The sequence below is a fragment of the Ammospiza caudacuta genome, chromosome 26, assembly GCF_027887145.1.
Source record: "Ammospiza caudacuta isolate bAmmCau1 chromosome 26, bAmmCau1.pri, whole genome shotgun sequence".
NCBI lineage: Eukaryota > Metazoa > Chordata > Aves > Passeriformes > Passerellidae > Ammospiza > Ammospiza caudacuta.
The window spans coordinates 5,939,589-5,952,167 of NC_080618.1; the positions used below are offsets into that span (position 1 = coordinate 5,939,589).

The window sequence follows — 12,579 nt, forward strand, 5'->3', positions numbered from 1 at the left end:
TTCTGGTTTACCAGACAAAACCACTGATCTCAGAGCTCCTCTGCTGCTGTGCTTGCTCTTTGTTTGATTCTGCAAAGACATTTCCTTGTTTTCTCTTGCTATCTGCCTAGTTTTAATCCTCATTTACTCTGTCCAGAGAGATGTTGCATTGAGAAACTTTCAAAGACACCAAAAGACCCTTTTAGGAATACAAGTAGTGTTGCAAAATTGCATCAAAGGCAAAACAAAGTGGGAGGAAGAAATCTCACTTAACTCCAACAGATTGGCACAAAGCAAATCAAAGAATCTCATTAAACCTCAATCCAGCAACCAAGCCAGAGACAGGTAACACCACCTTCATTTGCATGCAGCCTGCAATGCCAGTACAAACCCTCATTGCAAAAATCAGAGTAAATCAAAAGCTTCTCAGCATTAGTTCAACATTCTGCGCTCTGATAACAGAGCCAAAGTCTATTTTTCTCAAATGGAATCCTCTGTCCTCCTTTATAGCGGCAAGGGCTGAACAGGCTTATCCAGGAGCTGCATCTCAGGCATTTTCTCTAAGCAGCAAGGTCTGACACAGGTGTGGGATGTGTTCCCCTCACATCACAGGTTCAGCACCAGCAGAACACGGTGGTTCTGCTGATGGTGACTGCTGTGCACCACCATCCACATGTAAATATTCAAATCACCTAATAAAAGTCTCTCTGGAATGGGAGACCCTCACATAACACAGCCAGAGCAGAGTTCCATGTGAGAGAAGCTCCCACTCTCCTGCCTAACCCTTCTGTGGGTTAATCCAAGCAGTGATTTATTAACTTCTTCTGCCTGCAAGAGTGATAAAGGGAGTTCAGAAGCAATTAATATTTATGTATTTCTAATCACTTAATACCACTGTGACTCTCTCCCTGCCCACACATGCCTAACTGCTCCAGGACTGACCAGCCCTCAGCTGATCCCACCTCACAGCCCATCTGTCAAAATGCAGCATGGAAAGGAGGGGTGTCCTTGCCACCAGTATGTCCTCAGCTGTGAGGGACATTCAAGGGCTGAGCAAGGTGGGACATGCCCCTGAACACTCTCAGAGACTTTTCTTGCTGAGAATTGAAGAACTAAATGGGGTTCATAACTTTGGCACTGGGACACAGATGGTCATGCTGAGCAAAAGCATTTGATGTATTAAAATCCGAAAATCCTGGTGTCCTCCTACTCAGGTGGGGCCTCTCCCAAAAATGACAATGGCTTTGTGGGGTTTATTATGGCACTCCAGTGACAAATCCCCTCCCTGCCCCAGATCCATGGCCCTGCAAATGTCAGCTCAGCATCTCCAGGAATGGCTCAGAGTGTCACAGAGACCTCGTCTGCAGCACCTTGTGCCATATGCTTGCAATTCTCCTCAGCACTTTCAGTGACTGGAACAGCTCAATGAAAAATCAATTTCATCACCCTGATGCCAGGTTTTGGCAATGTCCAGGAAGGTGCTAACTAAGCTGCACTAAATTTTAGAGGATAGCAACTCACAGCTGACATCAGAGACATGTGCAAAGCCAAATTCCTTTCTAAGGAAATGCTGTGCACCAGCTGAATCCCTCCAGGTGAGGTCACATGCTAAATGTGTCCCCGTCACACAGGAGAGCGCTGGAAGTGCCCTGGAATTCCTGTACACATTCATTTCTTCTATTGCCCCATTGAGGACAAGGAGTGCCACAGAAAACACAGGGTTCAGCAACTTGGTTTTCGCCAGTCAAGAGGAGAGAAGAAAAATATGATCTCTTACCTGATTTACTCTTGAAGGCCTACAATCACTTTTTCCAAAATTAACAGCCTTCAAAATCTCCACACCAGGGCAGAGAAGCAACAACTGAGCATGTGCAGGAATGCCAAATGCAAACAACAAGCCAAAAATTAAATGTCCTGATTTTCATGTTATGAATTATTTGTGGCTTTTGCTGCTGCCACTCTCCCATGGATTAACATCTCATGTAACACCTCCTGTTTTTGTCTGTTGTTTAATTTGTCTTGCAATAAAAAGAAAAAAAGCCTTTACTAATAATTAATGTGCTTTGAGCAACTCTGTCACTGCACTTACATCGAGGCATCTGAAGAAATGCAAAACTGCCTTTTGAAGTGCCTGATTTCCCAGCACGACAAGACAATGGCTGAGCCTGTTCCAGGAGTGCAGTTCTCCTCCTATTTTTATTGCCTGGAGACATTTTGGGTGCTGGAGGCCACAGCAGCCAGGAAAAGGGGCTGGGATGGGGCAGCCTGGGCCAATTCTGTGCTGCAGACAGGACAGGACGGGAGAGGCCATCCCATGGTAGGACAGAGCTCTGCAGCCCACCTGAGCTGGTGCAAGAGCCCAAATTCACAGCCTCAGCCTCCACCAGCACCTGAATTTCTTTGCTGTCCCAAAGAGGTGGGACAGGGCAATAACAGAGCCCAGATAATCCTGTGTCCCACAGGTCATGGCAGTGTGTCCACAAAGAGCTCCCTGTGAGCCACATCTCCAGAGGATGTGTGTGCTATTTTTAATTTTTCCCATTCTCCTGCCAAACCAAGATGTTCCACGTCCCTCCAGCTGTGCTGAACATCTGCTGTCTCCACCACGCCTCACCTTCCCTGCAGTTCTTGTTTGGCTTGGGGTTTATCCCAACTCCCTCCACTCCCTAAATCCTCCACAGAGTCAATTTGCTTCACTTCGGCACCGAGCCTTTGATGCATTTGGACACGCTTTATTGCAGCCCTGAAAATCAGAACAAGATTGTGTGTGGCACGAGCTGGGGAGCAGGAGAGATCCTGCACGTGGCTGCTGCATGTGGCAGCACGGAGAGGAGAGGTTGTGGAGAACAACACGGGGGAGACACAGCCTCAGTGCACACCAGGCTCACCCCAAATACTTCACTTCACATGATTTTCCCCCAGTGTAAGCAGGCAAGCTGCTCATTTGCTGGGTTTCTTGACAGAAGTGCCCAAAGGGGCCAGGCTGGATGAGCCTTAGAGAAACCTAAACTAGTGGAAGGTGTCCACACAGGGGAATTGGAACAAGGTGATTTTTAAGGTCTTTTCTAACCCAAACCATTGTGGGATTCTGTGTTTGCCAGGACTGAGAAAAGTACAGTCACACAACAATGGACAGAGATGGTGTTTTTGAAAAGAGCCTCTCAGCTTTCATGCCACTGTGCGGAGGAAACTGCCACGGATGTCTCACTGAATTCCCAACACTCACGAGCTCTGGGCTGGAGGGAAAGCTGCCAGATGTTCCCATCTCCTCACCTAACCATCAAGGTGCCATTTATACAAACCGAACCCATCAAGGAAACAGCCTGATGAGCACATCAGGAGAAGGAGGGCTCTGTGGAAGAGGGAAGCCAGGGAAATACCCTACTACAAACTATGTGTACTTTATTTACAATAATTTTCCTCCAGGCAGAACAGCAGCAGGGTCACATCTCCAGGTTTGCCTCTGCATCCCCCACCTGCACCACAGCACCCACCTGATTATGGCACTAAAATCCAGCTGGCGACTTTTTGACCTGCCTGTTTGAAGGGGAACAAAAGGCAAGCAACAGAAATTACAGAAGCAGAGAGCAAAGGACAGATAGTGGAGACAAGCCCTCCATGCCCCAAAGTGCCTCAGGGCACATGAGGGAAGGGCACTGCCAAGTTTAGAGGGAGCCACGCTGCAGTTCTGGGATTAGCATCATTCCCTCCCTACAAATTCATTAAGCACATGAATTTTTCTAATTATTCACACTACATCATGTAGCAGGGTTTAATTGCAAACATATGCTGATTTGAATAAAAATACATTTAAAAAAAAAGAGATTGATATATTGTTTTAATACAGTTTGCAGGAACTCAAGGCAGAGCAATCAGATTTTGTGCTGCAGGACTCTGTGCCCAGCACACTTCAAGGACAGGGCTCTGTCACTCACTCAGCAAGGCCAGGTGGCACAGCTCAACCTTTAGCACAGGGGACAGCCCAGAAACGTCCTGAAATAAGCATCAAAACAGACCTGAGCAGGCTTTGCAGAGACTACACTTGAGGTAGAGGGGCTGCTGGAGTCAGAAGGGAGTAACTCTCGCGTTTCTGTGCTTGAGATGACTTTTGAGGTATTAAAAATCATTTTTCCCAGCCCCGCGACCAAAGAAGAAGTCGAGATTCCTCAGTTCTGCTTTTCAAGGTTTTTTATTTTCTCTTATCTATTCCATTCTTTCTCTGACCTGCTGAGGTCTGTCCAGCAGGTCGGGTTGTGGCACAGCCCCTGCCCTTGGGGTGGTGTTGGCTTTTTATACTAAAAACTACCTGTACTTTATTTACAATAATTTTCCAATACCTATCACCTATGTTAGACAGTCTGTCTCTACTCTAAACCAATCCAAAAGTGTCTAAACCATCACAACAGAAGATGGAGGACAAGAAGAAGGAGAAGAAGAACTGGACACACCCAGATCCCACCATCTTGCTTCTTGAACCCTCACTCTAAATCCCCAAAATTCTACTTTTTCACCCTGTGACAAATTCACTATCATTCTACTCAAACTCTTGTGGCTTGTAAATCTTCACACAAAGTTGGTAATTGTTTCCATGGGCTAAAATGGAAGGCACAGCTGGTTTTGACTCTGTGCCAGGGTCTCAAATCACCCAGAGGAATGTCCTGGGTCAGGACACAAAACCCTGGCATCACTCTTGCTCCCATCCCACCACCACCAGGGGTGTTTTTGGCAGCTCTGGGTGAGCAGGGCAGCTGCAGCCCCCGGGCTGCCCAGGGACCCTGGCGGGTGTCGGGGCACAGCACGGGCTCACACACCACAGCCAGGGCTACCATGTGATGCTCCCCGTTGCCATGGAAACGGTGGCTTCTCACAAAAAGACACATAAATAGCCTGAGCACTGGCTGAGCGTGGGCACAGACAGGCCGGGGCACCCCTCTGGCTGGGTCACTGCTGCCCAGCCCAGCCCAGCCAGGACCACACACTCATTTTTGGATAAGCAGGACCTACTTTTTCCATGGCTCCCTAATACCGCACAAAATGGCAGTAAGTGAATCCCATGCAAGCAGCCCGTTGCCTCTGGTACTTTGCATAATCAGGGCTTGTCAGTCCCCATCAGCTTCAGCTCAGAAACCCAAGAGGAAAAGCCATGTAAGGTGGCAACAGACTTAGGAGAAGCCTCCAGAGAACAAATCTGTCCATCGCTGATGGGGGATTATTTTAATTCTGGATCCCTGATAAAAGGCTGCATGCTTGGCTGGCTGGCTAAGCTAAAGCACCTCATCCCAAAATCGCAATCAGGCTCAGCAGCACTAACCCCAGATGAGTTTGCTGTCACTGCTGACAGCTCTAAATGCTCCCTGCCCAGCAGACTTTAACCAGAGGCAGAGATGCTCCAGGTCATCCACGAGTTTTGGTGCAGCAGGTGGGCTGAGCTGCTCTCCATCCCCAGGATGGCTCCTCTCCCACCCTGTGCTGCCAGCAGAGATGACTCACTGACTGCCACCTGGTGAGGATTTACAGGAGCTCGGGTGCCACCAAGGCAGTGAGAAACTCCAGCCAGGAACCCTCCCTGCCTGCGCTGAGCGATGGACTCTGCTCCCTCCAGCCACAGCTCCCTGCTACAGCACAGCTTCTGGGCACCAGTGAAATGATTTAGAAACAAGACACCAGGAATGCAAATGTTGCCAGAGTTAGCACACAGCAGCTAAACCTCTGGCCTCATTAAACTGCACATCTAAATCCCACATCCTCTAAAGGGTATCGGCACATTTCATTAAACTCCTTCTTATCATCATGTAATCTGTCTGTTAGCTTTGTGAGCACCAGCAAACAAGGAGCTTTATCTTAAGCAAAACATAAAACATTTACATCCTTCCTACAGCACTTTCTTTACCTTTGCTCATTTTTGAATTAAAAAAAGAAAACATAAACCTCTCCTTTTGTTTGCATTTGCTTTCTTCTAAGAAGCAGGAGTATCTCCCACTCTCAGTCACACTAAACAAAAGCATGCTGGACTTTTGCTTTATGTTTTATGAGTTCTTTTGTTTCATGCTTTTTATTTTATGAGTTTTATGTCAGACCTGTCTTCCTTGGGCTTGGGAGCATCTCAACAAGCCACTCAGATAACTCTGGGAAAAAAAACACCATTCTGTCCCTTACCAATAGATGAGCAATGGTTCATCAATGCCCACTGCAGTGCTCCAGCCCCGTGTGCCAAAGGGTCCCCAGAAATGCAAATTGTTCTATTTCTGTCAGAAATTAAACTGCAGAAGGGCTGGAGCTGGGCACTGGCTGCTCCTTTCAGAGACCAGCTCTGACTCATAGGTTTGGAAAGGTCTCCCTTTCCCTGCATAAAAAGAGACTCCAATTCCTACAGTATTTATGAGGCATCCCCTGTGGTACTCAGGAGCAACAGAAAGGCATTAAAACAAGTTAATGTGTTTCATATACAATCAGTTTTCCAAGTGGAGTTTGTAGATTATCCTGCATTCGTGGCTGTCAGCCTCATGGTCTGGCTAGGAGGAAAAAGGGCTCAAAAATGCTCCTTGTATGTTCTGCAAAGCCACAACCATCCCAGCTGCTTTGCAACGTCCTGTCTAACCCAGTGTCAGAGCAGAGCACTATGAACTGGCTCCTCACATCCCTCTGTCCTCACTCTCCTGTTCCCAGATCTGCTGGGAGCAGCCCAGCACCTCCTCAAAAAGCACAACAAGCTGAAAGTGCACTGATAATTAAACAGAAAAAATAATGGGTCCCCACACTCTGTGCGACTCCTGCCCCTGCCAGACTACCATGAACTACAGCTGCGTGCTTGAAAATTAGACAGATTAATTATTGCTACAATTAGTACTATTGTGGATCATCTCTGGTGGCAGGAAATAATATTGTCATAAACTTGTCTAATTGCTCAGTATTTCCAAACGAGCAGTTGAACCCACAGTTATCATCTTGATGTTTTCACTAGTGACACTGTAGGGTGGAAAACACGGAATTGATTATTTAGTTTTCATTTTAAGTCAAACTAAACTCTGGCTTCGGTGCTGTCACTGAAGCCAAGACTGAAGCTCAGAGGTGGCATCCCCAGTGTCCTGAGATCCAGGGTTACAGCTGAGGGCAGGGAATTGCCAGCCTGAGAAACCCTGCTCACACAGCCAGGCCAAAACAGCTTCTGCCTCTAACACAATCAGCTCACATGTGCTCATTGTATATCAAATAATAGAGGGGCTTGCACAGCACTCTGCACAGCAGCAGCTTTAACCCACTAATTTATGGTTTCAAAGGCTGTGGGTGTTCAATTCCACCCCGTTCCTGGGGGTTTCTGACAAGCCACTCCAGGTGCTGCAGATCCAGCCCTCCAAGCTTTTCCCATTTTCTCGGTGAATTTTGAAAGCAGAGCATGTCTCACCTTCACAGCTCACTGCTGGGTGTCATGTCTCTGGCTGCATCCTCCAAGCTTTAAATACCAACGTCTCACTTCACCACCAGGTCCACCCACTGTTTTTAAGCGGCTGGATCAAATTTAGGAGCAGTTTTGAGTTCACAGTGCAGCTCCTCATGGTTCCTGTCACTTTCTGAGAGCTGTGGGTGCAGCTCCATCACACCCAGCTCACGGGCAGTGGGCTCAGGTGCCCTTTGTGGCACACACAAATAACATGGATGTGACATATAAGCAAGTAGATCAAAGTGACACCTCTAGGGTGTCACAAACTGGAAAGGTTTATTTATACTCTCCCACCTCAAGGATTTGTTTCACCAACAAAGACGCATTGGCAAAAAGCAGGTCTAAGCTTCACCATACCTTCTACACCATTTCCCCTTAAACAAGGCAAAATAAATATATTTCTGCTTCAAAATTAAGAGCAGCAACATCCTTCTCCCCTATTGCTTTCTAAATGAAGCTCCTGAAAACCCTTTTTTGAAGCTTCCCAAACTCATTTCCAGACCAGCTCCCCGCTGTGCTCAGGAGAAATGGATTAAACAAGCCTTTTGAAGAGCAGCTGCCCGTGAGCTGCTCTGGGGACAGCTCAGCTCAGCTTTTTCCATGTCTCCTGGAAGCAGGACAGACACCAAAACGCCCAGGACCAAACCTGCATGTGTAGGCAAAATGCTGCCTTTGGGTGAGAGCTGCACCTGAGGTTTGAGTCCCAGGCACCTGACAGCACAATAAAGGTCTAAAACCTGTCAAGCATTGCACAAGAGGCAAGTTTTGATATTGCAAATATTCATCTCCAGCCATTTCCAGTTAATGAAACAGAGCAAACTGTCGAGGAAAATGGGAACATTACAGTAAAAACAACAACAAATTAAACTCTAATGCAATTAGAGAGTAATTAGGGATCTATCCTCTAGGACCATTTTGGAACTCTGGGTCTTTCTCAAAAATCTGATCCCTCTGCAACTTTATTCCTTTCTAGTTAATAAGGAAGAAGCGAGTGGCACGGCTCCCCCTGGCTCCCTGCAAAAAGCCATCTTCTGCTCTGCAGGAGCAGGAGGTGCTGCCAGGTAAAGCATTCACACCTCCAGGCCCAGGAAAACGCAGGTGTCAGCAGAACAGGGTGCAAAGGGAGAACAGAAACCACAGCAGCCTGTGCCTGCTGCAAGGTGACCAGAAACACACAGAACCGAAGGCTCCTGTGTACGAGCCAGGCTGAGCAGGCACAAGCCAGCCTGGAAAACCCTTTGTTTTCTTGCATACAGCTCAGAAAAAATATGTATTTAATATCTCTCAACTTTTTAAATGTACTCACAAAGGTACTCCTATATATCTTAACTAAACCTACTTTAACTATATATATATAAGGTATATATATAAAAAATATATAAATATATATAAGGTATATATAAAAAGGTGTATATAAAAAGGTGTATATATATATGGTGTATATATATAAAAAAAGGTGTGTATATATATAAAAAGGTGTATATATATATAAAAAAGGTGTGTATACATATAAAAAAGGTGTATATACATATAAAAAAGGTGTATATACATATAAAAAAGGTGTATATACATATATAATATGTAAATGGTATATATATATATATATATATAAGGTATATATATAAATATAAAAGGTGTATATTTATATTTATATTTTAGCTAAACCTCTCAAGCTTGCTGCAGGACAGAGCAGGGCAGCCTTTGGGCATCAGTGGTGCCCCAAACCTGGACTGTTTCCCTGATACCCAGGAGGGCAGGGGATGTGCAGTGTGGTACCAACAAGGCACGCAGGAAATCACAAGGAAACTGAAAGAGCAAGGAAGCACCATCCCATTCAGCCATTTCTCCACCCAGGCTCATCCACACGGTGCCTGAGGGTTACAGCAAAGCCCGGTGCTGTTAAATCCTCCTCTGGGGGATGCAGACACTCTGAACTTCAGAGGGTGAGGCGGTAGGGCATGGAGAAAAGCTTTCTCTCCATTCCCCCAGGCTGCTGCTATTGCTGGGGGCAGCCCCATCTGCATTTCACAGCTCCAGTATTTCTCAGCAAGGGGTGTTTTTCATGCTTTGAAAGGAGTAATAAGGTTATGTCCTGCCATATGTCCTGCTGCCTGCCCTGTCAGGGACATAACCCCCTCTGTGTTCAGCACAGGAAGGCACCTGTGCAAGGAAGCGAGGTGAGAACCTTGACCTTCAACTGTTTCTGCGCCTAAATCTGCCCTTGGGACACCCAGAGCCCCATTCTGGCCTAGAAATTGGCCCAGTTCTGATCTCTCAAACCAGTTCTGGATCTCAAGTCACACCTCTTTCCTTGGGAGCTTAACCCAGATAAAGTGAGAACCCCAGATCCCAAAGTGCCCAGGGCAGCAGTGCAAGGACCAGCCTGGGCCAGCCCCACACCCATTCCCAAGATGGTTTGAAGAGCCTGCCTAAACGTGAAAGAACACCTTGCAATGGAAAAGGGTATGATTAGAGACTCACATGTCTCAAAAATATGCCAACTTTTGGTCAAAAGTTGCTTCTTGCAAAGGAATAATTCTCAAACACCCACTATTTTCCGCCCTTAACCACTGACATGAGGGCTGTTTTTTGGGGATCTTCCCTCCCTTCCTGCAGGGAGAAATTACAAATCCACCCCCAGACCTGACCAGACATCAGCATTCCCAGGTAAATCCCCAGCAAATGAAGTGAGGTGGTGCAGGAGCCATAAATCCCCAGAGAGAGGAAGCCAGCTGTGAGCAAGGTGCTCAGTCAGCAAGGACCAACGGGCTGCACCAACACCTCTGCACACAACACAAATCCAGGCAAATATCAGCAAAAACAGCTCCTTATACAGACACGTTTCAAGTGAGGGCAGTCAGCAATGCTGCTGATAGCAGGGGAGGTGCAGCACACCTGAAAAAGTGAAAGGCGGCAGCACTGCACCTCCTCTGTGCTGGCCAGGGCACAAAAAGGCAGAAAAGCCCGAGGGAGGAAGGCTGGATGAAGGAGAAAAGTTAAGACTGAGCAGCTGAGAGGCAAGGGAAAATGACTTCTGAAACACCCCAGGCAGGCAGGCAGGCACACGCAGAAATGGTGGTGAAATGTACAGACTAGGATCAATTACTCGGAGAAACTCACAAGTGAATAAAAATGGTCAGATAAAATCGATTGTGAGGCCTGGAAATCACCTCAAATTTTGAAACTGTCCCACCCTAGCATGTGACCCAACATCAGCATCCTCCCCAGGGACAGGGATGCAAGAGGTGCTGGTACAGGGACACTTGCATCAGGAGGTTTATAACCTACAGGTCTGCACTATTCTGAGAGTAATAAAGGATTCCCAAGCTCCTGCTTCTGATAAAATCAGGGGGAAAGACCCATTTGTACTCTAGAAAGCTCCTGTGCTGCCTCTCCTTCCTGTCCCTTCCTACAGCAGATGAGTCACTGTCTAGAACCTTTAGCAAAACACCTCTTATTGCTTATCAGGTCCCTGCTACTCGCTGCCCCACAGCACAGTGCAGTGTCAGGCAGTGCTCCAGGTCACTCTCCCTTTCCTGTGGGATGATGAGGAAATCAAAACTGAAGCTCCTCTGTCCAGCATCCCCCTCCTGCCCAAGAGCATCCCCTGCTCACCTCTCACCTCCCTGGCTGTGTTTTGCAGAGGGACAGCACGTGCAAGAGCAAACAGCACAACCTCACGCAGAAAACACAAACTGATGGGTTTTCACTCAACGCTCTGCAAATCGTGTTCTCCACACACTCAGGCCACTTCAGCACCACGGGAGGTTCAGAGGAGCGTGTGGGTGTCCCAAGGACAGGCACCCAAGCACGATTGGGGTCAGGAGCTAGCGGGGCACGGGTGTCACTCACTGGGGTACACAAACCGCTGGCAATCCGCTCAGGGGGCAGCCCCAGAGACCCTTCCCACAGCCCGAACCAGGGGTCATTTCACTCTCACTGTGCCAGGGACAGCTTTGGCCGGGCTCTGACCTCCGGACACCCCCGGTGCAACACGTGGGGGCCGGCAGCCCCCCGGCCTCACGGCCCGATCCCCTCAGCCGGCCGAGCTGGCCCCAGGGACGGCAGCCCCGGCCTCCTGGCAGCCGCCCTGCTGCCTCAGGAAGTTCTCCCAACTTCCCAAACAACGCAGAGAACAGCCTTGTTTTCCCGCATCTGCAGGCATCTCTGATCGTACCCCAAGAGCCCCGGGAGCTCCCGTTCCGCCGCCGGGCCGTGGGGCCGCCGGTGCGGAGCTCATCCCGGCGGAGCAGCCCGAGCTGCACCCGCAGCAGCAGCAGCACAGGGGCTGCTTCCCCAGGGTCCTGCACCCACAGGCCTGCCTGCTCCGCCCGCCGCCTCACAGGTGGATGCAGCATTCCCTAAAAACTCCGCCGGGAAAGCAGCCCGGAGATCGGCGGGGCTGGAGCGCTGGCAGGGCGAGCGCCGGTCACCGCCGGGCTGCGGGGTGGCACAGGGGGCACAGCATCCCGGCGGCGAGCCCGCATCCCGGCTCCATCCGCAGCAGCGCTGGCATCGCCCGAACCGCGCCGGCGGTCGGTCAGTCAGTCCCAGCCCGCACCGGCACCGGACCTCCTCCCACCGCCCGCACCGACACCGCTGCGAGCAGCCTCCGCTCCCTCTGCAAACTTTCCTGCAACTCCCATCAACAGATCCCCGCAGCCACCCCCGCGGAGCCGGCGGGTCGCTGCCCGCTACCTTCGGGTCCGGCCGCTGCCTGCGGGGCCGATGTCCAGCGCCTCCAGGGCCGGTGCCTCGGGCGCGGCGGGGCCGCTCCAGCCGGGCGCCGGCGCCGCTGCCCCGCGCTCCGGGGCCGCCGCAGCCGCAGCTCCCGCCGCTCCGCCGAGCCCAGGCCGAGTGCGGCGGGGGGCGGCGGGCGGGGCCGGGCCGGGGCCGCGGCTCCTCCCCGGCAGCGCCATTGGCTCCGCCGAGCTCCGCAGGGCCGCCCGCCCGCAGCCCCCGGCCCGGCCCCGCAGCCCCACAGCCCCACAGCCCCACAGCCCCGGGTCCCACAGCCCCCGGCCCGGCCCCACAGCCCCGGGCCCGCAGCCCCCCGTCCTCGGCCCCACAGCCCCCGGCCCGGCCCCACAGCCCCACAGCCCCGGGTCCCACAGCCCCCGGCCCGGCCCCACAGCCCCACAGCCCCGGGTCCCACAGCCCCC

The 12,579-nt window shown here is 50.2% G+C and overlaps 1 protein-coding gene across 1 annotated transcript in view; it reads right to left on the reverse strand.

Moving 5' to 3' along the window:
• ZMAT4 (zinc finger matrin-type 4) overlaps positions 1–12,261 on the reverse strand; it is a 50,440-nt gene extending 38,179 nt beyond the window's left edge. The window contains exon 1 of the mRNA XM_058820291.1: positions 12,116–12,261. The gene's annotated coding sequence lies outside the window, so the exon portion shown is untranslated. The remainder of the gene's footprint in view (positions 1–12,115) is intronic.
• Positions 12,262–12,579: the final 318 nt, after the last annotated feature.